At 41.6% G+C, this 27,768-nt stretch overlaps 2 protein-coding genes across 2 annotated transcripts in view; both read right to left on the bottom strand.

Moving 5' to 3' along the window:
• LOC119658483 (choline O-acetyltransferase) overlaps nt 1-25,211 on the bottom strand; it is a 185,353-nt gene extending 160,142 nt beyond the window's left edge. Inside the window, 1 exon segment of the mRNA XM_038065928.1 lies at nt 25,096-25,211. The gene's annotated coding sequence lies outside the window, so the exon portion shown is untranslated.
• Nucleotides 1-25,229, bottom strand: part of LOC119658482 (vesicular acetylcholine transporter) — a 69,586-nt gene extending 44,357 nt beyond the window's left edge. Inside the window, exon 1 of the mRNA XM_038065927.1 lies at nt 25,096-25,229. The gene's annotated coding sequence lies outside the window, so the exon portion shown is untranslated. The remainder of the gene's footprint in view (nt 1-25,095) is intronic.
• Nucleotides 25,230-27,768: the final 2,539 nt, after the last annotated feature.

Here is a 27,768-nt window from a genome sequence, read left to right as displayed (position 1 = left end):
CAATCTTGTTCCGAAGCCCTCTGTCGAGAGTGGATACCTCGCTTTGACGTCCCTGCGGTGGTCATCACTGACCAGGGAATGGCTTTTCTCAGAGTTAGGCAAACTCCTAGGGTTTAAATGCCAGCGGACTACTGTATACCGCCCGCAATCCAATAGGATGCTAGAACGTTGGCACCGGACGCTGAAAGCCGCCATTATGGCACGCGACGATCCGTCCTGGACTCAAGTCTTGCCTCTCGTCCTACTCGGCCTACGTACAACACGCCGAGAGGAATTTCCTGCCAGTCAGGGTTGGTGCGTCTGCTGAGAGACAATCTCCGACGCATCAAGGCCACTCCTCCCACCCAACACTCGTCCGCACCTGTCTGTGCGCCCAAGGAACTGGACACGTGTACGCACGTCCTGGTCAGGACGGATGCCGTCCGGAAGCCGCTGCAGCCTCCTTATGAAGACCCGTACCGCGTTCTCGAGCGGGGAGAACATTTCTTCCAGCTCAAGATCGGTGGACACAAAAAGGCGGTCTCCCTGGTAGCTATGACTACTAGTGCCATACAGCACTATTATGTTAAAAGAGGCAGAATATCACATGGATTTTATCATAAACTCCCTTTTTTTTGGAATTGAGGGAGCCTTGAGTCCGACGAAACCGTAGTCGCCTGAACATTTCTGAACTTTGGGTGGTAGCCCGGAAAAAAGAAACAATAGGCCTGAAAAGTTGAAGAAAGTTTCTCTCCAATTGGTCTAGTCCGCCATCAAGTGGATGTCAGGGTTCCTTCAATTCAAAAAAAAAAATTATTTCAGCTTCGACTAGCTTAAGCCGGAAATTCTAGGCAGTTTTTTCCATGTATATAGTTTGCATCCATGACATGTTTATGGATGGATACAATGCAGTGAACAAAATCACATAACCACTTCAGTCATGCAGCGGCTAGAGCAGAGGAAGAGGCAGAGTCCGATGAGTTGCCCCTGTTCCAGACGAAACTTAGCCGCCTGTATATTTTTATAAAGACGAGGAAGAGAAGCTACTCAATAAATGCAATCTTAAAGAATATAAAAACTGCCACCATTATCCAGAGAAATGGCTTCGAAAGAATTATGACTGTAGAGGAATAGAGGAACTATTGACTTTTAACACATCCCAGCGAAACTTTTGGACAATCTTCTAAATGTTGAGGAAAAAGTATGTCTCGACCCTCCGAAAAGGGAACACGCAACTGAAAAAAGTGAACAAGGAGGAAATGGCAGAGATCTGCCATCAACGATGCCCCAAAAGGCATTCATTGCGGTGGTTTCCAAAAAACCAAATCGAGTTGGAAAATACGAACTGAAGCAACAACAGCATAAGTCTTCTTTTTTTCAGCTTTTGTCCCGTTCACAAGCGGGGTTGGCTCGTCGTGATTCGATATTCGTTTCTATCAGATGCCTCATCTGGATACAATCCGGCGTATCAAGTCACCGCTGTTTCGGCCGGCCTTTTGGCCGCTTGCCATCGACTTCAATGTTCAAACCATTCTTGGCAGCTGAACTCTCGTTGGCGCGAATTACGTGACCACACCATCGAAGATGCTTCTCTCGCAGTTTTTCCACGATCTATGCAGCCCCTTATCGATCGCGGACATCCTCATTTCGGATGTGACCAAAGGGTGTCATGCCACTAGTCCAACGCAACATCTTTCTCTCCATTACCGCAAGACGCCGTTTATTGTCTTTTATAGTCGACCAACGCGCTGGACGTTGGATGTCCTGTGTGACAATGTCCATAACAAGAACAAAGAGGTGTAGTGAGAAGGCGCTTCATTGATAAACACCGACAGAGACACGAAGCGGTTTTGAAACACCCGCCATACTTCGAACTTCATTTTTCAGTTAGTGGTAGAGCAATTGATCCCAGCGCACGAGTTCTTCTGGCACTGGGTGTTGTCGTAGAGCGTACTATATTAATTCATGTGGCACACGGTCAAACGCTTTCTCTAGATCCAGAAATGCAATGTCAAGAGGGCAATACTTCTCACGGTGTTTCATCATGAGTAACCGCGGAGCGTGTATTGAGTCAGTAGTTCCGCAGTTTTTGACAAATCCGGCTTGATTCAGGGTATTTCAACGAATTTGCGAATACGGTTGTCAAGAATGCGTTCAAAATCTTCATGGTATCGGAAAGTTACCGAATCGGACGGAAATTTGACCATTCTGCTAGACTACCTTTCTTTTTCCATATTGAAACTTGGTTACTTTCTTGCCAGTCAGATAGTGTTCCGCTTTGCTGAACAACCCGATTAAAGAATTCGCTGAGCCACAGTGTTGGGTCCCAGCTCTTTGCTTTTCAGAACTCAGTTGCGATGTCATCAGGTCCTGTTACTTTCCCCGATTTCATTCGTTTTATTGCTTTTTTCGTTATATATCCCTCGCGACTCAATGGTCGGTAAGCAAAGTACCATTCTTATCATTAAAGCAATTGAAGTCTTCGATATCCTATTGACCAGAACTTGAGGAGAGCTGAAAATATTTTTTGAGAATTGCGGGGTCCTAAGTCGGTATCAACTTGATGTCGGACTGGACCAAATGGAGAGCAACTTACTCCCTTTTTTTTGGTCCAGGGACCCCTCGTTAAGGGGTTAGCACTCAAACTTTTAAAATATTAGGCCTGCCATTTACCCTGTCGTTTCTTTCAAACCCTATTCCATGTTACTTTGTCATATTCATTTTCCAAATTTTCGTTATTTATTAATTTATTTGTTTTCTAATTGGTCCCTTTTTTTGCAAGGCTGCTTGGTAAGCCAGCCCTTGCGAGATACCTTAAGTCAAAGGTTAAAGCTGATATTGGCACCAGTCGCTGCACCTTCATAACTCCCGCAAGATCGGGACCCACCAAGCGCCCTGAGTGATCAAATAAGTAGTAGGGAGCGTCGTTTCTGGAGCTACCGGTCTACGTTTATCCATTTCTTGCTTCAAGCCCAATCGCTCACTTTCCTTTCATGCGGTATATCCTAGTAATGTAACTATTCTGCCTGTGGTTTTTGTACCGTAACGGAAAGGATTAGAGTGATCTTTAGGAAAGCGGTAGCCGGCATTAAAACCTAGCCACACGCCACAATGCAGAATTGCGATTCCATAAGGTTTGAATATATTTTTTATGCATGTAGGGAACAGACATATAGCCTATTCTTGCCTATGTCCCGTTTAAAGGATAGTCCGCGTTAGGCAAGAGAAACAAATTAGGCAGGGCCAATATACCTGCAATCTTAATGTTTGAGAAAAGAGTTCCACGAAAGCAATATGACTTCTATTGAAAGTCACCGTAGCTTCTCACGCTAACAAACTTTAGAAGCAAGGAAGGTGCTAGTCAAATTTTTATTTAAGAGGAAACCTTGACTAAACCTTGACTATGACGATAAGAAATAGGTTTGGTTCTTATAAAGCTGGTTTTCGAGGAAAACTGTATGACAGGCATCAAAATCATAGCGTATAAAAATGTAGGCGAAGTAATAATGAGTTTTTATCCCATTGTAATAAAGCTCGAGATGAAATCCAATCCAGGTAAAGCCACTCGACATCTGACGGCTTTTTCCTTGTTGCACTAAATTTCTATAGCGCGGGCATAGCTCGTAGCATGGCGTATGCGGTATTGTTAGCGGTTTCTAGTAATGTGCTTAAGTTCCCTGCCTTCCTCCTTCCCCGAAAAGACTGCACCCTCCCTCCACTGTTTTGCATCATTGAGCTCTAGAGCGCCTGTTGCCCATCCTGGGATAGCAAGCCTCCTGGGTGAATTTTCGCCTTTTCTCAATCTGTAATGTATCCACTCCTACCTTCTGATCAACAGATCTTTGTATATCTGCCTCGTATCCTACCGAATGTCCTGATTTGATATCGTGATTTGCCAAGCCTGGTGATGATCTTTTCCTATAACCTACTCCCATAAAGCAGCATAAAGAGAACTTTGGCACATAATAGCCTCAATTTGGTGCAGTTGATGGTGGTGCTGAGGTATTTCCTGAATTGGGATAAAACTTTAGGTCGGATTAAGCAGGGAATATATCGAGCTATATCAAGTTTGTTGTTGCCTTCGGTAGAAACAAGGCTTCGTGAAAATACAAGTTTTACGATGCCGTCAGTATTTCACCCATTAACGCAAATAGGAACAACCTGTCAGAATGAGAGCCCTGCTTGTATTGGTCATTATCTTCAATTCGATTCCAGCCGGCTCATACTCCAGATCCGGAGCAACTCGGTAAAGGAATAAGTAGATATCATGATAGGTTCACCAATTACAAAAATATTACCAAGATAATTTTAGAATAGCTGCCCAAACCTTAAGGATAGTAAAGTAGTGTCGAAACATACTAAAAAGTTTAGGTGAACTAACAGATTTTTGGTGCCAAGGGCTCTCTTCTGGAGAAATCTACTAATCTATTTGTCTCATCCTTTCAACCAAACTTATCACAAGTTAACGATATTGTCTTTTTTGATCTACCGATCTGGAGAACAGATAATTTGGAATGTTGTGCAAATGTGGACATATTGGAATAGGCGACAGTTTACTTAGGGGAAATGCGATTTTCCACCTATTACCAAAGCCGAAGAATAGTATGATAAGGCTTGGTGCATAACTTCTGCAACTCTTCGGCTCTAGCCAGCAACACTTTTTCAAGATGCCGGGTTAAGGATCAAATGACCCTTTTATATTTGGCAGGTTTTGAATAGTTCAAATGTTCTATGCCTATTCCATCGATCCCGTAGTGTGCCATTGTGAGGACCCACGATACTATTCCCAAATCACCAAAAAATCTAATTATTAAATACATCATACGCAGTTCACCCCGGTGATTTGCTTTTAATGAATTCACTTCCTCAACTGCTTCTTTCAATTTCCCGGGGCTGCACAGGGCTTCATTTAACAAAAATCTATTATATAACCTAGGCAGCAATGAGGTCATAACATTAAGGTGGATGACATTGTACAATCAAGTACGCGGCACTCATAAGGTCAATTTTAATTTATCACACGCTACTATCAAGAAAAGGGGACACAATTACACACCCTTCAGTGAATAATTAATAGTTTGCACACGACCAAAACCCAAGTAAGCAAAAAGGAAATCGGATCTTGAAAACGCAACCACAAAGAAACAATATTACGCTGACCGTGGTAATTTACTTTTCCTCAACCCGCCGTAAGACGATTATCGTTAATTCCTTCTTCAGAAAGGCGTTAAAAAACTTGAAAATAATCGTCATCTTTTTCCTATCGATTGGCCTAACCTTTAAGCCGTTCTGTGTACATCAGCACCTCTCGCAACACCTTGTCTGCCACAATTTGCTCATGTTGAAGTGAACTTCTTAGGTCGACGGAACATATCGGTGGATTGCTTCCGATTCATTAAGCACCCTTTGAGGCGGCTAAGGCAAGTTTTATCCGATTGCGGTCTCCGTACAAATATGCTTCGCCTTTATCCCTTTGTCACTGTCAAAATACGCCACCAGCCCCCATCCAATCATTTGCCATGTCTGTTGTGAAAAAAAATAATGAAGGCTTGAAGGAATAATCCAGCTGGACGGGGGTGCAATGTTAGCAATAAAAGGCGAGCGAACAATGAAAGGTACGACTGCGAACATTGACAGGCGTTCCATGTAATCCCAACTTGTTGGGAGTTCAACGAAGCCCCAGCGACTATTGGAGAGCCGGAAAATTGAATGAGTCGACGTAGCCCTCCTTTAATGGACTTATCCATTCATTCATTCGCTCCCATTTACCCATTCATCCGTCCGGGAAGCATATGTCTTTGAAAATATTTATGTGGGTTCCGATTCTTGTCATAATTTCAAGCATATCCTGCCTCTGAGCAGATTGATTCAGAAGGCCGAGTACGTTATGCTTGGCTTCTCTGCAAGGAAACGATTATCCCGGAATAAGGAAGATTTAAATCAAACGAGGTTCAAGGGGGGACAGTTTACGAGCTATGAATTTTATTAGGGTAGTATTTTCTAGTTTGGTTGGATTCATTTCTAAAATATTGGGTTGGAAACATTCCAAGGGATGTCTTTGGTTGCCATTTAATTTTGGAGGAAGTATCCCCATTTCTTAATTGGATCGTTTTTGTAAAATATAAGATATCGCTCTCGTTACTGGGATACCTACAAATAGGACGTTTTGTGTGACATTCTAAGAAGGTTTGCAATTTAAACTTCACCGAACTTACGCCCTAATGAGGTGCTCACACTTCCTTCAGTTGAAGTTTGCGGAGCGAGAAACCCTTGAATTAGTTTTCTCTTTCCCATAAGATTCAGGTTTAGTTTTCTCTTGCCCAGAAATCTTGAGTTGAATACAAACTTTCTAGGTTGTATGGTTGCGTAACTTTCAAGTTTCCAGCTTTCATTTGTGGTTGGCATTCGTGTCTTCATTATATCATACTTAGAACTAGCTAGGTAAGTAAGTCATGCTGAAAGAAAATAGAATCTTGAAGGAACCACTAATGCCATGGTATGGTAAATAGGAGTATATGGTGTTCTTAATCTTGAACCATTGACTGTGAATTTCATAACCAGGATATTGGTGAACTGAGCAACTAATATAGTCATTTATGTCAGAGAAGAGCTCTATGACAGGATATCAAGACAAATCATGTAAAGGGTCAGACTAACGACTATACGACTATTTGTACCATTCCAAGGACCGCGAACATCCATAATTTCTTATCTAAAAGTAGCCGATTTTTCATCGGTAGATATATGCACCAAGTATGTATGTAGTATCTTTTTTACTAATTTTGAAGGAGACACGAGCTAGAATAGGTGGTTGAGATCCTGATACTTAGGTATCGGAATGAACTGTGCTTATTAAACTTAACTTATGTGTAAAAAGGGAAAAACCTCTCCAAAAATTTTACACTTACATATGATATTCTAATATATACTCCAAGTCTTCCGAGAACCTAACAGAAGGAAATGCTTAGTTAATCTCTTTCGCCAGCTGATATGGAAAAGTTGGAAAAAGGGGAAACTATCACTATGCTCGGTAGGTTATAAGAAAGAGGGAAGCAAAACGCAGCCGGCACAGATTTCCATAGTCAGCGCCAAACATTCACTAGTGATAACAGCTCTCCCGCCCTGCAACTAGAGATCACCTTGAGTTCCTCAAAGAACAGTTTACCTAGCATTCGTAGCTTGGCTATAGCTGAGCAATCCCAAAGGAAGTACCTGAGGGTTTCTCCTTCCTCTCCACAAATTCGACAATGCAAATGTTAGGGTATGCCGAGTCAGACAGCATGATCCCCTATAGGCAAGTGCCTCGAGCAGACTACCTAATCTTGTACGAATTTGCATGCGTCTGTCCCAAAAGCTCTTCTGACCGCGTCTTATTATAGGTGGGCGAAGTCCTACTTGACTTGGCACAGATCGTGAACGTTCGCTATCTGGAGTCAGCGCCACTTAGTATTGCGAGTATATTCTGCTTCTGATAGTCGCCAGTGGACATCGACTGTGCCTACCGCGGGACTTCTCAGAATAGAGTCCCGCCTGATTAGTCCATCGGCCCGCTTATTTCCTTCTATGGTCCCATGAATGAGAACCCACAGGAGGGTGACATTAACATCACTGAACTCACCCACCAGCCTGGAGGATGTCGTTACAGTACAAAGCATTAATGGACGCTTGACTTTCGGCCAGAATGACTATGCTAGGTTTGGGGCTCGCATCGCACTCCAGCCATCGACAAGCGGACGGTATCGCCTATAACTCCATTTGACTCCGAAACGTTGTATGTATCTGAGAAAACCTTCCCCACAAAAATTTCACAGACTTGGTTGGAAAGTCCACAGCAAAAATCCTTGTGAAGCTCGCCTTGCATCTGACGTAGTGCATTGAGAACGCCCAAAGTCCGTGAGGTACTTCATCTAGGATGTTTCTATAGCCGTAGGGCTTTATTGTTCAACATCCGGACTCACGAAGTCTGGCAACACTGCACGCTACAACATATTTAATGTGCAGGTCTAGGAGGAGGAGGTATAAAAGTACATTGAATACACCGTACCTTGCAGGAATGTAGAGACCAAGAAGCACTAAGTTCGTTCCATTGTGATTATTATTTAGCGCCTGCCAGCATACAATAGAACAGTACGTTAGACTCAGATGAAGCGCAGCTGTGAACATCCTGGGAAACATCCTCGGCCGAAGACCTCATCTCCTTACAAATATGAAAAAGGCTGTGAATGCTTTTTTAATCATCAGTTCTATGTTCAGCCTACAATTTAACTTAGGATCTTGGAGCCGCGGGAGGTGGAATCCGGGAACCCACGTCCTGGTCTTGAACAGCATCGGCTCCGTTTCAGCTGGATTTATACCGAGTCCGCACCATGCAGCCCATAGACACACCTTTTCCAATGCTCCTTCTATGATTTTACGCATAACGAAGGCAAACATCCCGGATACCAATATCACCAAGTTGTCGGCCGACGCCACCATCTTCACCCCACTTCTGCCTAATATTCCAAGAATTTCATAGATCACTATCAATCAGAGCACCTGAGAGATAACGTTACTCTGGGTGGTTCCTCTACTCAAAGCACTGGGCAAGTAACTACCTCCCAAGATTGGATTATTCTAATTCTTTGCATGGGTGCTATCCAATGCGAGAAAACCTTCCAATCCTATTCTGTTGATTTGATTTTGAGTTAGGCGTGCTGAGCCTTCTCCTCCAAATCATGCTTAATGGGATTTCCAGGACGTGTTCTAAGGCCTCCAACACGAAAGTGATGAGGATGATTGATCGAAAGTCATTCGGGGACTCATGGCCGTCCATTTCCGCTTTTGTTATTAAAATCACACAGCATTAAGTAGATAGTTTCACTGTGTGGATACCCTCTATTCCACAAAGAAGTGAACCGGAGATAAACAAATCTCTACAAGCCACGGCACAGCCTTTTGTTGCTATTTCTGCTGCATGATTGACATTATACCACTTATGCTCGAATAATTTCACTGAGCTTTGCAAATTCGTCGGTGCTTTCAATGTTCTGGCAATAGTCCAATCACGACCACTTCTTGGCTCAAGACTACCAAGACTATAGTCTGTAGGCGACTTTGGTATAGCTAGTATTTGTGCCTTTGAGAGATATTGAGGACCTGGTCAGCTTTTTGAGGCTGGACAGATCCTCATTCCACCACGGAGATAATATCTGCCTGCGGTATTTAGCAGGGCATGAGACTTTAAAAGTGACTTCAAATACCTTTGCCAGAGACCCGAATTTTGTTTCCCACTCGTCTGTCGTGTCAAGCTAGCCATTTTAGGCACCGTTAACGAAAAGCGCAATCAGAGCAGCGGCAGAGAAAAACATCTTATGTACATCACCTTCTACGCAAAAGGAGTGAATGGTTTAGCGAAGGGTGCCATGAGGCTATCAATGAGAAAGACGCTGTATATAAACGAACGAATGACCTAGAAAAGCCAGATGAGACAAAGACGTAGAACGAAGTTATATAAAGGATGGAAGCTGCAGATTGAACGAAAAGAATGACGGCAGTTTTTCAACCCAGGATCATACTTTGCAGCAGCGAATCTCATCGAACACATGAAGCAATTACAAAGTCGATAGGTTTATTCCGAGAAGCTACTTAACACCAGAAGCAAATAACTGCACTTCGAAGAAGCGAAGGCCGTACGTATACCCATCCCACCACCTACGCTGGTGATGGTATAGCTGGGGAGCTACTTAAGATAAGAAGTGTGAGGATGGCCACCAAGCTTCAAAAGCTCATGAGCATTTGGTGATCTGGTGAAACCATTTCCGAAGATTAACGAAAAATTGACCTTTGTTTTTTTTATAAAAAGGAGAGTTTTTCACTGTTTGGAGAAATATAGAAAGATATCGTTTTTCTGAAAAAAAAGGAACTGTTCTCCGAAAATATTGTTGGCGCATACCATGCAGGATTTCAATGCGGAAACTCGACGGTTGATCAGATGTTCTCAGTAAAGCAGATACTGAAGAAGTGCTGGAAACAAGAAGACTACAGACAAGAGATTCATCTTCTTGCGCAGTTCTTTTTTGCATTTTTATAGTTTCTAACAGAACTCAAACCAGGTCCCATTCAACTTTAACATTTCCGTGAATATAATCCCCGGGCTGACGTTCCTATTCCGCAACGTTTTCTATTATTCTATTGCATTCAGGACATATCGGAGAGTCATCCAATTAAACGTGGAAATATTGTCTGCAACAATAACCATGCCAGGTGAAAAACAAGGTAATATAGTAGTTGACCATCACCCGTCTCTTCACAAGCCATTAGGAGTGAATGAAGGCTTTTCCGAGGTCTACACATCCATCTATACGTGGTGCACCGTAAAGGAAGCTCATTTCTCAAACAAGAATTATTACCAATACTAAAATAATAATCGTTGGCGCAACAATCCATATTGGATCAGGGCCTTGAAGTATGTTAGAGCACTTCATTTAAGACCGTAACGGTACACTAGGAGGCAATGTGGTCAGCATTGCGCTACTAAAAGCACTGCCTTATTTGATTTCATTCTAAAAGTTATCTGCCCACACAGGTGGCATGTATAGCATAATAAGCCGCACCCTGTACTTTCCAGTCAACATCCAACAACATCACTACAAGTGCTACAGTGGCGTCGGCTGCGTTTGATATGCATACCTCAGGTGCTTTTATACCTTAGCCTGAGGTCTATCCCCATCCCCAAGTGTTTGATAGACGAATTAAAGACGGCCGTATGTCCTCCGACTTACACCTTGACAGTATTCTTTGGTTCATAATCAAAGCCGCTTTTATTTTCCAATAAGCCGGGATTGATCCCGCTCTTTTCAACCAGCAGTTCACCGCTCTCAATATCTCTGTAGCGCAGATCTCTACATCCTTTGGAGTCTTCCTATAATAATTACAACCGAGATGCGTAGCCCCTTCTAGGTCTGGAAGCTCAGGCCCTCCATTATACATCATATTCCACTGCAGAGGCAACCGTTTCGAGCCTTACGGTACCCCCATTGCGAAAATGTTCTTTTTGCAGCTCAACTTCACCGCATCTCTTCGAGATATAATTCTTGCAACCTTTTTCAGCTATTGTACCTTTAATTCCGTTCCAGTTCACAGAGTTCTTAGGTCCATCACCGTGCTTATTGCATCCACAGTAAAATGTCCGAACCAGCGTTTGTACTGGCGCCCCGAGAAGCAACTGCTGCTTTCGACGATAGACAGGAAACTTTTCTGGAGAACTCTCTCTATGATCTTGTCCATTATAGTGAACAGGTAGGCTATGCCAAGTGGTATGCTGGCTCGAGCAGCAACACCAACTTTTTCCCTTCAAACTGGGTACGCCTTGAAGGTGTTGGCGGACTTTGTCTTCACTGTCAGCTTCAAAGTTTCGTTTGGGACCCCACCGAAACTTGAGTCCTTATTGTAGTCAATCCCCCCACCTATTTCACACAGTTCTTTCCCGATTATTGGAGGTATCACATATTCCTTGAATTGGACCACCGTTTGCTTCCCACTGTTTTAGAAATAAGGAAGAAGAGTAACAAAAATTTCTTTCAGAATTCGTGAGCAATTTATTTATCGTGAACTTGGTCTTCATAACCTTTTCATTACCACACTGACTCACTACGAGGGTTTATATTGGTATCCTTAGGCAGTTGTTTGAAATCGTTTCTTCCACTTCTTCAAATGTCCTATTTTAGCTTGGCTTAAAATTGCCTGTAGATCCCATTTTGGTCGTCATCCTAGTTTTCCTCTAATCCTTTAATAAATTCAGCTTGTCCAAAACATGCAGCTTATTATGTTTCGCATGCTTTAGTAACCCATTTAATATGATTGATTTTTTCTATGGCCGCAACACTCGAGCTTACAACATCAGTTGAATTGGGTCAAAAAAACTGGAACCTCGTATGTCACAATCAAGGAGGAAAGATCCACAACCACCCGATGTTCCGAGTTCGGGTTTCCTGGCTGCAGGTGCGATTGAGGCAATGTTCTATTCTTTGGACAAATTTAGATTCACAGCTCGATTTCCTACATCTCTTGCTCTTGTTATGGACACTATCGCACGAGACACCCAATATGATTTTTCCCAATAGCCCCCCCCCACCTCCAATAGCAAAAGTGATCTCCATAGCAAAGCGTAGCATCCAATAGCAAAAGTGATCTCAAAAACGTCCAAAAATGGAATGATTGCCTCATGCAACACAGTCTCAGATTGAATCTAAATAAAACTGAATTTTTGACGACCGATTCCCATGCAACAGGCACAATCACTGTCAGCGTCAGTGACCTGCCCAGAACTGGGCGATTTAAGTATCCCGGGTCCAGCCAATGGAGAACTGCGTTATGAAATATCTTCATGCATTAGCCCAATCTAAATGAAGTGGCGCTCTACAGCTAGTGTTCCTTGTGATCGACTTATCAACGAATGTATCAAATCTAAAATTTTCCGCAATCTCGTCCGCCGTGTCGCCCTCTATGGTTCTGAGTGCTAGTCGACTATAAAAGGCAATGAACGGCGTCTTGCAGTAATGGAGCGAAGATGTTGCGTTGGGCAACGTGTTGACCGCATCCGAAATGAGGATATCCGCGATCGATAAGGGGATCCACCGATCGTGGAAAATTTGCAAGGAAGGCGTCTTCGATAGTATGGTCACATAATTCATGGCAACGAAAATTCACTTACCAAGATTGGTCTGAACATCGAAGTCGATGGTAAACGACCAAAATGTCAGCCGGAACAACGGTGACTTGATACGCTGGATGGAGATTTGAAACCCCGGAGATTGCATCCAGATCAGGCTTTTGACAAAACCGATCACGAGGAGCCGACCCCGCTTGTGAACGGGACAACAGCTGAAGAAAAAGAAGATGTATGTATAAGACAAATGAAGTTTTTTACAGGACTTTCCCGAGCTAGGCTAGCTCGAAGGCCTAAAAGCGCACGTCAACGGGATACTTCAGTGGAATTGGACTTGGGTGCTGGATGGCCTGCATGATCGACATTAACGATACTGACATATAGTATTTACAGAATATAAAATCAAAATTTATCAAAAGGAATAATAAATGAGCGTTGATGAGTTGTACATGTGATAAATAATACTTCAATCAATTTGGCCTAAGCCAACAGAAGCCTTTTGTTCAATGACTAACTTCCCTTCATATGAAATGTAAGTTAGATAGGTAAAAATGTACTTCCTTTTAACGAAAATGAAATCCCATAAATATCAATTCCAGAATGCAGCAAAGCAGACATTCAAACTAAGGGTGTGTTGCAGGCTATTCGCTGCTCTGGCAGTTTCCTTCCTTCATCAAAATGCATATTTCATCGAGCACGGAACACTCCCTACATTTCATCAAATATTTACTGACCATTTCCCTCAATTCCTCCGCTATCATTCGATATCGATTAAAATGCATTGCACATTAAATTTCCAATAGATGAAAAATAAACAGTCACCCTAGTCCGTAAACCACACAATGACTCCAATATACTGTCCCACATGAGATGAATTTAGTCCACGTCTGACAAATTATAAAATATTCACACGAGTTCCGCTTAAATAATTTATTATGATTGATCCGGCGGCTGGATAGAGAAATTTGTAGGTAATGAGGGGTGAGTTGCTCTGCCCGGGACGGCTCCCTCTGACATTCGTACCTTAGGTCGTTTGCTTGGATAGCCTGCTCCACTCCCTTCTGAGGGATGAAAATCATAAAGACAAAGTTACAAACAAGCTTAGTCAGTAACGTATCTGTCTGTATGTTTTCTATACATGAAAATCCCCCTATAGTTATCAAAAGTACACACTCCCTGCTTTTACGGCCACGACAAAGTTACTACATTGGGGGAGAAGCCTGAATGTTGTACAATATTTTCACTTAGGGTGGTTTTTGGCGGTGACGGGAATGGATACAAGCGAATCCACCTTAATTTTATCCAATTTTGCTTCTGGTCTCATTTTTGTCCGTTTCGAACACGTTTGCACTTCACATTGCAGGGATAAAAACTACCCAAACTTTTTTTGGCATCAGGGCTTGGCTCTTTTCAGATTCATCTGCTTGGGGTTGTAAATTTACACTGAATCTGGAAAATGTCAGCCTGAAAATTAAGCTATTATTTGAAACGAAATTGCTACGAAATTGAAAATGTTCCCATTCAATGTGGTTTTCTTCTTACGTAAGAACTAGGATCGATATTCCAGACGTGCCTTGTTACTTTCATGCTTTCCTCGAATTTAAATTCAACTCCCCGCACATGGGCTTTTCATAAAAAATGTTTCATTATCCATATTTGATACCATCTTGTTGAAAAAGTTTGCATGCTTTTTGTGTGTATATCATCAATAAGCAACCCTCATTGAGATTCCCATCACGTATGAACTAGAGCACGTAGGAAACGCAGCACCTCTCTCCAAGTAAGATTATTTCCGTGACTTACTGTCAAAAGATAAAGACATAGAGCGAAACTAGATACACATATACAAATGCCTACATATCTCATCGCTATCTATCCCTTCGTCCTTAACGCTAGACGTAACTTTTTATCTTGATGCAATACACCTGAGGGGTTCACATTGGAAAATTTCCTGAAAACGCTAGCAGGTCCTGAGCACAAGGCGAACCAAAGGACGGGCTCATCGTCAGCACGATAAATTTACAAGAGAACTTCACAAATTGGGAATGTTGGGAACTGGCAACCTGGATTCAGTAGAGCATACAAACTCGTAATGAGGTGCAGGAGCGAAAATGTTATCGATTTAGAGACTTTCGTATTCCTTTTGGAACAGGACGCGAAGGGCGAGAGGCGCAAGAAAATATGATAAACGCTATAAGACCCTTCACAAGTATTTCAAACAACTATTCAAGGAGTTTCTAGATTGTTGACAATTTACTTAATGAAAATTGACGGAAAGTATATAATTAGAATTGGAATAACTTGGAAACAAAAGATCATGCCAAGGGAGGTGATACCACGAAGGTCACAAGACAGAATTTCAACATGAGGTAAGTACGATACCTGGAAATTTGAGGTGGAATAATTTCGAAAATTCAATTTATGAGATGTTTGCTTTTTGAAGAAATTATTTCGTCTTTCGAAATTTCAAAGTTATTCTGTTTAACCAAATGGAAGAATGCTCTTTTCTGGAGGCTACATTTCTCGCTAATGGTTAACCCTTCCCATTTCTGCAGTCCTTTGATTCGGTTGAAGGCTGAAGGCTGAAATTTCAGGTTAAACTTTAGCAAAGAAACTCATACTCACTACACCTCCCTTTCTAATATTTTATGATGTCAGGTAGTACTCATCTGGGACAAGATTAACTGTATTTATTGTCCTTTTAAGTCCAAAAGGAATCAAAAAATTGGGAGGAGAAATCAGACTCAACAAACACCATGACCGAACGTTGGTTTAATTTAAAGTACAAAAGAAGCAAGAAGATAAATTCCAAAATTACCGTTATGTCATAATGCGGCTGCTAATAATCCTGAAAACTTTCAACAGTAACTCCTTTCTCACCCTTTGAAATGTAAGTATTCATTGACAAAGACCCCTATATAATTTAGCTATAATTTCCAAATGTGTCCGAAATATTTTGGCCACAAACGAAGCTACATTGAATTTAACTAACAATTTTAGCTCTTCGAACACTAAATTAAGACGACACCGAAGGTTTTGAAAATGTTTTTCCGAATATTAGGATATAGGAATATAGGATATCAAGTGGAAGACTTCGAATAATGCTTTATGATAAGGATATTTTAACACCCGTTTGTTGCGAAGAGAGTACGACGTTGCATCACCTTGGCGCCAACACGGTTACCAAGGCTGTCAACTAGCCAAACTCCCCTAAAAAGTTTGCAAGTCATGAGCCCCGCTTGCCGGAGATAATATTAAAAGCCGGACGGCACGTGTTAGAGCTAACCCAAATTCTAACAGTTCGGCTAGATGAGGGTTCTTGGTTCTCAAAAAAATTACCTCCCTGTCAGGGCAGACAGATTTTATCACGCGCCTTCACTGAATAGCCAAAAAAAACTAACCCACATAGGGTAAACTACTCTAATAGAGATGTGAAGTCTCGAGGCAAGTTGATACCACCAAAATTTCAGTTCCAAAGGAGCTAAACTGCCAAATGGCCTAATAAGGCCTATACGCGCGAGAGATGGACGAGGAAGGTTTAGCCCTGAGCCGATGCAGGCATCTACACGACGAGTGGCCCCCGTCCTCCTTTCCTCTTCATGGGGGAGCAGATAACATGTTGGTCCTAAGGCTGCCCACGCCAACCTAAACGTTCACTCCCTGCGGCTTCAAGCATAATGGGGTTCCTCCCCGTACGTACGTTTATAAAATGATAGGGTCTTGGTTAATTGCCATTGTTTGGATTTTAAATGACGTCACACATATTTTTCCAAACTTACCGCCGTTGTTTCCCGCACCGCCGATATTATTCATTCCCATATTTCCAGCGGGACCACTGAAATTATTCATGGGGCCAATGTTTAAATTACTAGAATCATAATTTAAATCAAAATTGCGATTTCCACCTGTTTGGAAGCCCTCTTGATAGTTGTTCACATCTAACTCATTGCCATCTCGAGAGCACTTAAAGGCTGGTTTCTGCTCTAACACAGCCTCAATAATAAGGCCCTCATTATCGTATTTCTCTTCGATTTCTCATGCTTTTTATCCGATTCACCAGCCTCAGTTGAGTTCGGCAGTGCATGAGGTAGATGCAGTACGTTTTCCAGCAGTCAGAACCGCATAAAGAAATGGAGAACCGATAGGCGTCTGGTGTGATTCGGAGACGAATCCAGACTGAACTAACGACTGGGCTATGTCAATAGGGCCACATTTCATAGAGCAAAGCTTAATTTCCTCGCTTTGCTGATTCTGTGAGACCTGTCAAAGGAAACTCTGACTTCCCTCCACAGGGAATAAAGCCGCCTAATCGGTACTTTACCACCTCAATCGGAATTTGCGTCAAAATAATCTGCTCCGTAGGTCTTCCACCGAACACTCTTGAACGTTCTTACACTCCATAAATTGGGTTTCGTTTCTAATATTACCGCTCAATAAAATTTTCCGTCGATATTTTATTGCGATTTCACTACTTCGTTCACTACAATGCTGATATTGTCGCAGATTTGTTTCTTCGCGGCGTCGTATAGGTAAATAACTCCATCGTTATCGGCGAATGTAGAGATCCCCATGAACATAGTTTTAGTGTTTTCCTTAGCTGTTAGCCACGTGGCAAATTCTGCTCCTTCATCGGTATCTATAACGCCTCCTCTTGGGATATATCAAAATGAGTGCCATGGGGATCCCTACATTCGTCGATGACGATGGAGTTATTTTTTAACTATTGAGTCAAGGCGCGTGATAAAATCTCTGTGTCCTGATAGGGAGGTAATATTTGAGAACCAAGAATGTCGGCCCCCATCTCGCCGATCGGCTAGCATTCAGATTAGCTCCCGCATGTGCCGTCTGGTTCGTCATATTATCTCCCGTAGTGGGTGTAGTGGGTGACTGGCAAACCTGTTATGGGAGTTTGGTTGCCTGATGGCCTTGGTGACCGTGTTGGTGACAAGACGATGTTATGCCGTACTCTCTTCGTAACAGAGTTGGCGCCCAATGTGGAGCCCGAGTTGTTGCGTATGTAACACGATTCAAAATAGACAGTAATAGGTCAGAAAATACAAACTGAAAGGAAAGTAGGATTCATTTCTTTAAAATCTTTAATATCCAACTGGAAAATTCAGAAAACTTATCATAGTGCTCCCGAAATCTAGACTTCAAAATACATTTCATTGAGATATTCGCTCAAATAAAGCTAATAATTAACCATCGCTACATTTCCGAATTTCACTGATAAACTTCCATTAAGTTAATTTTAATTAGGGTAAAAATATAAACTACCCCAAAGGGCATAATACTGAAAAGTTTTTGTAAAGCGTAATATAATTAAGGGAAACTAGAAATAGGTTAAAGACACCCTTTTCAATTAAAATTGTTTTGCCAACAAATTCTGAGGTCCTGTAAAAAGGGACATAAATTCATTGTACGCGTTTCTCCCTTTCAAGACTAATGAGGGGGGTTGGTTCCCGACGTAGAATATTTATGTAATTTCAATAAACAATTCTATCCATAAATGTTTTTTTTATTTTTGTTTTGTTTGTTAAATTAACGGTTGATAAATATTTTTGAAATTTTGATGCAAGAGCTGGCAAATTCCATCTGCGAAGTCGAGGTATTTGAGATCCCTTGAACCCCACCACGTCCTCTAGCTAAGGCGGCATGAAGGACGCCATCCACAACGGGAAGAGAAAGCATCAATGAGAGAATGGAATGTTGGCGAAACGCGCCTTGGATTTCAAATTATTGCGAGGTTTTATCCCTTTTATAGGTATTCCTTGATAAGTTGCAGGATGATTTTAGCTAATATTTTCCCGTTGGGAAGGAGCATACAAACACTTGTCTACTTGTCGCACTCAACGTGTATGTCGCTCTTCTTTTTTCTTTAAATTTAAGCAATCTTGTGACATCCTTTTGGGACGTGGCCGACAACTTCACCCGCGCCGGAAACAAAGTCTTTCTTCATGACGTCACAGTGCTTATCAATATTGTTAGGGGATTTGTTTAAAGTCTGTCTTCTTAGCGTAGAAGAAAGTTTTCCAGCTGCTATACAAAACCCGAATCATCGAAACGGACAGTGGTGAATTCACCGGCGAACGCTCTGTTCCCCTGCAACCAGACGCAGTGGAGACACTCAAACAAAGATAAGCAACTTTCAAATCTGCTGTTGATCGCGATATGGTCGATCTGATTTGATGTTCGCTCCCGGGTGCAAGAGAGTTCAGAACAGATGCAACAGAAGTTTTAACCAAGGTGGTGGCTCTAGATATCCCTAGAGGCACCACTCAAAGAGCATTATATAAAGTGACAGAAAATATTTTAATTAGAAAGGACGCCTTAAAGTCTTGTCCAGGATCAAGGCAGCTTAATATATGAAGAGGGCAAATACTTGCTACTGTGGTTTTGAAGAGGATCACTTTATTACGCGTGTAATATGCCTTTCGAGATTTAGCCAGGTTACGATTCTCACAGTAATATTGTGGAAAGTATACACTTCATAGACAGTTAGCATGTGCTGTCCGGACGAAGAGTAATCTCCCTGCCACAGTGCTATCGTGGGGATATTTGGTGCAGTAAGCTAGAAAGCTTACTTCATACTAATTATTTCTGGTTACTATGAACTTGATAAATGTATAATTTCTAGAGGTGCTTTGTAGTCAGTAATCGCCCATTTTGAACCATACTTTTGAAATATAGTGGCAAAATGATACACTGAAACTAATACGTTTGGATGTGGACTATCTGAACCGTAGATTGTAGTATGACGAAACCAACGTTTAATGAAAAAGGCTAGATATCAATGATGCAACAACAAAACATTTCACCGATTTTACATAACACATCCAATAACGTTAGACCATGAACCAGTCAAAAAATCAATGGGTTCACAATTGGAAGGAATTCTGCTACCCAAGCAGCTACTCATTGAAGTCATTGATGCAAATTGCGGCAAATCAAATCTACATACATATTACAAGATAACACCAATCATGCACCGATGGTCCTAGTAGCAGGAGCGTAGAGCGAAAATTTGACACCTGGATCAAAATTGTTGGGGAAAAAAAGGGATCCAAAATGAACATTTAGCGGGCCTATCCCTTTTTTCATTACAATTTCTACTCTAAGCCCCCGAAAAACTTCGGACCCCGGGAACAACCCATCCTTCTACTCTCTTCTTATTGCTGCTTCGGCCAAGAACCCCGCCAGAAGTTATCTGGTACCATGGGAACCAGGACAGCCTTCTGAATTCACTTGCCTCAGGATATGTGCTTTAAGCACGGTTATTGGTGAATTTAAGGGGGGGTCAATTATTGAAAATTATAGTAATATACTATCATTAACTTTATTTAAAGAGATATTGGTATGGAATGTAATTCGGAGCCAAGCCATCATTTTTCGGTTGAGCAGTTTCTGATAATAGCCCCGTGAAATAAATGACCAATTTCGACCCCCCGAACTCCCCGCCTTTCCAACAAATGTCAAAAGTAAGGCCAGCTTCGTACTAATTGAGACCCTTCATTTGACACTCCACCTGACTATATTTGGTGAAAAAAAATATACACCCTCTTTTGCATGTATGGGGATCTCCCCTTAAATTCGACATAAAAGGATGTAACTCACTGTATACGTGAGCGTTCACAGTTCCCACCTTTCCCCAAAATTTGGTGTCAATCGCTGCTACAGTCTCCGAGAAAAATGCGTGTGACGGACAGACAGGCAGACAGACAGACTAATCGAGAGAGAGTAAACCGATTTTAATAAGATTCTTTTTTACACAAAACCGTAAAAAGGAAGCCTGGGAGAACCAGCAAGTCTGTGGCGTCGAAAAGTAGAGGGAACAACGGCACCAGGAGCGGAAATTCCAACAACGAGTCAGCAGGATGCAGTCTGGTACTTCTCGATGCTCATCATGCCGAAACAAAGAGAAGAATTTGATTTCCGAAAGAATGAACATATTGGGGCGATGAGTAGTGAACTTTAGTGATCTGCTCAACAAGCGAAATATCGTACAGACGACGGACAAATACTACCACCATCAAGCAGCAACTATAGAAACATCACATTTCTGAGTACTATAATATCTATAAGATATTTTCCTCTATTTTGATAGGCCGGGTAGCCCATGTGCCCCGAATATCATTGGCCCATACCAAAGAAGCTTCGCTCCAGGGAAATCAACAACAGATCAGACTTTCTCCGTTGCGGCAAGTGATGGAAAATCTGACTAAATATGGCCATCAGTTGCATCTTTTCATTGACTTTAAAGTCGTCTATGATAGCAAAGGCACATTCAAACTCTAACTTCCATGAGAGAATTGGGTATCTCGATGAAATTGATAAGACAAGCTACGCTGATCCTGACCAATATGCGAGGCCAGATAAAAGCAGAGGGATCACTCTCGAGACCACTTAACATCAACAACAGTTGAAAAAAGAAACTGCCCTGTCATGCGCCTTCTTTACCCTGTACTTGAAAAGATTATCTGCGATGCAAACGTTAATGCAAGAGGCACTATCCTCTTCAAGTCCATCCAACTACTGGCCTGTGGGGGCGATATTGACATTATGCGAAGAACAACCCGAGATGTGCAATCTACCTTCATCCAGGTGGAGCAGGCGATGCAAGATCTTGATAAGAGCTATGACAATGAAATCCGCGCACGGTTGTTGGCTACCAACAGAGCCTTTTTTTTAGTTACCAAAAAATGTTTCGCTCGAAACGTCTCACTATAGGATCAAAGCTCTTACTCTACAAGACCATGATTTTGCCAGTCCTTATGTTTTCCTCGGAGAGGGAGACGGAGGTTCTTAGCAAGAAAAATTGCGAACTCTTGGTCGCGTTCGAGAGAAGAATCCTCCAAAGAATTTTTGGCCCCGACATGAGGATGGACGATTCCGTAACCTACATAACGACGAAATCTATGAGCAATAATACGAAGGTCTGATTGTGGATAAAATCCGGCTTAATAGGTTGCGGGTCACCTAATCCGTATGGATGAGGATGATCCAGCCCGGAAAGTCTATAAGGGTAATATCTATGGTAGAAAAATAAAACGGTGCAAACCCTGCCTGAGATTGAACGATGGCGTAGGTCAGGACTCCAGACAGTTTTCAGGGATATTGAATTGGTTGACCTCGGCGCGGAGTTGCTTACTAAAGCAGGCCTAAACCGGACGTCGGTTGTTGCGCCGTTGGTGATGATAGTCTTATTTCCGGTTGCGCAAGGACAGACATAATGCTGTATATAAGTTGATGCACCAAAGCCTTGCATGCAAGCATAGGCTGATCACAGGAACATTTCCGGTTTACCGGCGGTACTCAATAACTTGGTGTACGGCATGCATTGGGATCGACAAGTTCTAACTTATCGCCATATACGGCACAAAACTGACGTGTTAGTGAACCGCTCAACGTATATTATTGATATTGCTCATTATAGCAACATTGGAAGGAAATAGGTGAAAAGAAGGTGAAATATGAACCGCTGACTTGGAACATTGAGGAAATTTTACATCTCGAAAGTATGTTTGTAGTTCCGATAATATTGCCATATATATGCAGATATTGTACCTAAATCCCTTGCAGCTTCACTTGATATCATAGGTTCAAACCATATAGAAATACACTATTCTCCAAAAGTGCTAGATGTTATGGAAAGTCTTCGACAGATTTTCTCACCCACCTACTACCGGCCACCACCAGTAGAACCCCTATATATTTTTAAGTACATAAGAGCCGTCTCTCCTTGCCTAAATGTTTGGCACTTAGTGCTAGTATTAGGTAAATTCCGGCCTTTGCCGAGATTATATTGACTTGGAAACAGTAACCATTGGCGCGACAATCTTATTAGATCAGGGTCTTAAAGTGTGTTAGAGGACTTAATTCAAGACCGTAATGGTACACTGCAGGTCTATGGCACACTGTAAGATACAATGTGGTCAGCATTGCCTTCGCTCGTGATTATTACCCTGATTTGAATCACTGGTACTGGTACTCGTTTACAGTTGAGTCGACTGGTATCCGACATGCGGTCATGATAAAAATCCCTCTATCTTCAGTGATGTTCGAACCCTGACCTTCCGCTACGACAGTCTTGCGCTCTAACCACAGTGTGAAACCTGTCCCAAGTTTTTGGATCTACGGATCTTTGCGGCTATATGCTGAAAGGTATAGCCATCCAAGCTTCTGAGGAGTGTCTTTCCCTACCTCTATATGAAATAACTATTTCTTTGTTTTAGAATTTGAAAAATTGAATATTCTTTCTCCTTTTTCCGGATGAAATGACGTGTGCCGGCTAAATGTTGTGCCGTTCCGTCTTCAGTGATTCATCCTCACTTTGTTCTCTGATTCCAAATGAAGGAGATTGAATTGTTGCGATCCTTTTTTTGATTTGGTTATCCAATACTTTGCGACAGGGAACACCTTGATTGGAGTTTCTCTGTTGAGAATAGAGAGTCAAAAAATTTAAGGACATCCTCCAACTTAATGTCCTGGGGATGTCAAGGAAAGGCACTAAATATCTGAGGCAGGAGGAACAATGATGGAGGATGTGATTCGTCGTGGATCCTCATTGCATTCCCCAATAAATATGAGCATCCATATCGTCACCTATTCACAGTCCAAGACTGCTTGATCCTATCTACATTATAAAATTCTTTATTTCTTGTATTGGCGGTAAGGACACTGTAGCGACTATCGCATTTCTCCTGTTGCCATTAACCTGGTATTGCAAAGCATCCGCTACTGGGTCCTGAATGCAGAATTGCCTCAAAACAGTTGCTTCTATTAATTTCGACATCAGGGCACATGCTCCCGATCTTGTGGATCTTTCATGACAAAATTTCTTGACCTCTTTAACTGATCTAAAAATAGAGATTTTATTAGGCCGAACCCATGACTTTTGTCCCAGAAATTTGTCTTGCAGCTTTGTCAGTAATAGAAAAGAGGAGGTTTTGCCATGCTGCTGGTTGATTTAATCAATTTTTTTTTACGTTAGCATCGTTTCGTATGTCACCAAAGACATTTAGAAGCTGGTCAGCGTGCCATCAAGTTTCCTTATACTGTAAAAACGTCTCCCTTCATGGTCTCGCCAGGAAAAGCATTCTTCCCATACGAGGATCCTGCTGGAAAATTTTACTGATTAAGTTTTTCGAGAATTTAGGCAATTATAGTTATGTCTCACTTGCTGCAATACTGCAAGGATTTTCCTGAGAACCTTCCCTTCAGATAGGTTTTCCAACGCAGACATGAGTCTCATAATTATCTAATAGCAAAGAAACATGACCTTACTTCATGGATACAATGGGAAGAACTTGGAAGCTTTTTGTCGCTAATCTGGATAGTCTTCCTATTTTATATAAATATTTCACACACAACTTTCTTCAGCTTATTCCTTCGGAAATCCACCTTAGCGTCCTTTTTCGAACTATAGTTACCACTTACAGTATGCCGTCTAGTTTTCGTCTGTTTGCTAAGTTGCTCCAGGATTTCCGTTTTATTTTTCTCCACCACCGCCCCTTCGTAGCACTTAATGGGGCTTCCTGATTTTGGAGTTGAGAGAACGATAATATATATTGATGTTGGTTACGGGATCTTGCTGGTGCTCATACTGCGATCTTTTGTTGTAAGTCTTTCCACCATTGATGTGCTTATTAACAAAGAATGAGCACAAAAGGAAGCGTGATACCATTTTCCTGTACAGTTGGTTCTTTGAATTATTTTGATGGAATTTGTATTGCAATCTAATGTTCTTATATGTTAATGGAGTTCTTTAACTGAATGCTTCACAGAAATGGGTACTTCTCAGAAACCTGAATAATTCGAAAACGAAAAAGGATGGAAATAACGAGCCAAACGTTAGAGCAAAAGAAAACCAGAACAATTTCCTTTGTTAGCTTGTCAACTGTCTAAGTGATACTTATTAAAATCATTAATCAGAGGATATGCGAACAGCTAACGATTGCTCACATTATCTCCTGTTAATTCTACGATAATTCTATTATCACACCTTGGCCAACTTAATCAATTTTCCTATAATTACTTCGCGACAGGCAGAATTAAGGTGGCCATCAAAAATGTAATTATCACAATGTCACGGACACGGAACAATGCACCACAAGAGCTATCACAAAATATGCAACGTAGTTGTTTTTTGTAATTGAATTAACATCCCTCCGGGCCGGGGTGTGTTTCGGACACTTTGACTGTTTGGGAGCTGAAATCGTGCACTATGCATTTGAAGACTGACTGTATAAGGCACAGCCAGGTGGAAGCAGACTCTGTACTTCTTACCTATCTAATCGAAATGCCAAAGGTATAATTTCTAATTAAAGTGGAATTCTAATCGGTAAGAACAATCCATCACTATCGCCACAGGGGCGAATGGTATATGCAAGTTTAATGATGCAATAAAGGTAAGAGTTCGTCCTACATCGAGATACACACAAGAGCACAACGGTACGATAATGATACTTTACCTGTGTCTGGTATTGCTCCACTTAATCGATTCGAAAGGTATCCACGAATATTTGATACAACTTTTTGTGGAGAATTCTGCTGGCCAAAAATGGCTCCCCCTAATTTTGAGAAAAGGGGGGCGGGCTCTCCACCACTACTGGTATTACCCTCCGAAGACGCCACTGTCTTCGATTTTTTACAACACAGAAATAGTTGATTTAAATTCGAACTGGTGAGAATCCGTTCACGAAATACACTCTGCTTACGTAACAGAATTTTGTTTAATTTTTGCTTTTGTTGTTGTTGCTATTGCGTTTTCTGCAACTCTAACTCGCGCACTCGGAAAAAGACGAAATCTCTCCTCCGTTTCGTTATTCTTGGATTGATGTTTGATTAGGGGCGAATTTCCCTTTTCTCGTAACGGTCAAATTCAAATTATTGGTTTTTGTATTAATTTTTGCACAAAACATATAAAAAATCGATTGGAGAACTCAATACACTCGATTCCCGTCTGCGTCTATGGATTCACTAGACGGTCTACAATGGCAACTGGCGAAAGTTCTATTCCTCTTTGGTTCTGTTTTCTTGGCTAAAAACTCTTTTCACCTGTTTTCCAGTTAAAATTTTATATTTTCTATGAAAAATTTCTTTGGATAAAATTTTAGAAATTAAATTAAAAATTCCTTACAGAGCCGAGCCGACGACCACTCGACTTGGTCTCAGCAAAGGTAACTTGTATCTGGCCTATCTGTTCGTGCTTTTCTCCAGATTTTCCCAAATCCAACCCCCTGCAAGAGGGCGCAAACGAGGCCCCCCAATTTACCTGTATGTGTGCGTGGAAACAGAGAAAAAGGATCCAAGGTGGTCGGCATCATCGTTATTTTGTCAATTGGGAGGAAAATTTCACCTCTACATGACATGGAATTCTCACGATGAGATTAAATTGCGCATGTTTCGGCCCCCTTTTCCCAATTGGAGGAAAATTGCTGTTACGTCACCGTTTTAAGTGTATGGCAGAGGGTGTTTGGTGGAGGATACTTTGTTTGTGGCTGTTTAAACCGCTGGAGTGAGAAGAATTTTTGGAGAAACATCAGGGGGCTTGTGGGCCTTTACGAACACATGCAAGGCTTTATTGCCTTAAATGAGGTTTTCGTTCATTCCAGACGATTTCCTAATTCGTCCCCGAAATTTCGTTCGTCTTTGCATGTCATGATAGGTGAGCATTTTAGCCAAATGTTCTGCTGGTATTGTGCTTTATGATTGTATTCCTGCATGCCATCGCCATTTTATTACAAACCTTCACGATTTTCGTCATTTCTAAGCTCCCATTTTGAATCCTTCGCACTTTTGACGTGAGATTTGGCTATAACAAGGCATGTCTATAGAACATATACAACTTTGTTCCTTATTCCATCTTAGTTTATTTAAATACCTGACGGAAAAAGCTTAAGGTAAAAATCGACAAGAGGAGTCAATTCAAATCGGGGGAGTCGAGCAGCTGAGAAAATCGATTCCTGAAAGTTGGACATTTTTACATACTTTTCAGGACCCTTTCTGGATCGTCGGTGGATGACTGAAATAGATTTTCTCTGCGCTTTAAGTCTGCGTTCATAAATATTTCATTGGCTTAGGTAAGACGGAGAAGCGAGGTGTTCAGCACCGGTAATGGGGTTCTCCTGCCTGGGAACTGCAACCTGTCTGGTTTGTGAGGGAATCACTTTTGTGAAGGTAAGTGGGAAGAATATTCGATACAAATGAAACAGGTCTGTATATACATAGATGCGTTCTTGTGCATTATATCTAAAGCACTCGTAATTATTCTGTATTACTGGGGAAGCTATGTGTGCTTTTCGTGACCGCAAGGGTTTATAAGTGCTGCCTTTATGCTCTGTACACTTACCCCAAATATGAATGTGATACATTTTTGAGATTGCTATTCATACAATAGAGTAAATATTCTTGGCTGGGAGAGATTGAATCAAATTTCAACGTCTGCTTAAGCTTCCACAGGAGCAAGTACAGACTATACTGAAAGTCGTCTCATATAGAAGCTATAGAACTAGGACACCTCTTTCGGAAAATGTTGCTTGTTGTTGATTGCCTCTAGGGAAAACCAATATGTAAATTTACAGTGGAGGAAGAGAAGTTTGCTTTGAAAACCGATTGGGTCGTAGATGGAAGCTGGAAGGAGCATCAATGTAAACCGGACAAAATAGAGACATATAACGATTTGAATATTTACCAAAGTGCTAAGAACTACATGATTTGATATAGTCGTTGTTGTTGCATCTTAGCCATAACATTCAATTTCTTCGTTACTTCTTGAAAAATCTTCATGATTTTCAACTGTTCTGAGCGTGTTTATTATATTAAAAGCTAATTAACTCCTCAGTGAGTACGATTGCTTAGCAATTCTAAAAATAGGACCATCTCCACATCGTAATGTTTTACCTGTTCACTCCTATTATCGTTGGGACAATGATATATACCTTCATGGACAATGACACTTACCTTAAAGGGGATGAGTTGGTCGATCTGATCAATCATTGAAAACCGGATGAGACTTTCACAAATTTTGGAACTGAGTTCGTAAAGACTCCCTTGGAAGAATACCATACAAGAGAACAGGTGACGGAAGTGGGACGCATACAGTTGGTGGTTTCTGTAACATGAAAGTGACATGGATGGCATTT

Source organism: Hermetia illucens, chromosome 5 (genome assembly GCF_905115235.1).
Source record: "Hermetia illucens chromosome 5, iHerIll2.2.curated.20191125, whole genome shotgun sequence".
NCBI classification, from domain to species: Eukaryota; Metazoa; Arthropoda; class Insecta; order Diptera; family Stratiomyidae; genus Hermetia; species Hermetia illucens.
Note: the sequence above shows the minus strand (reverse complement) of the source record. Positions and strands in the feature narration are given on the sequence as shown.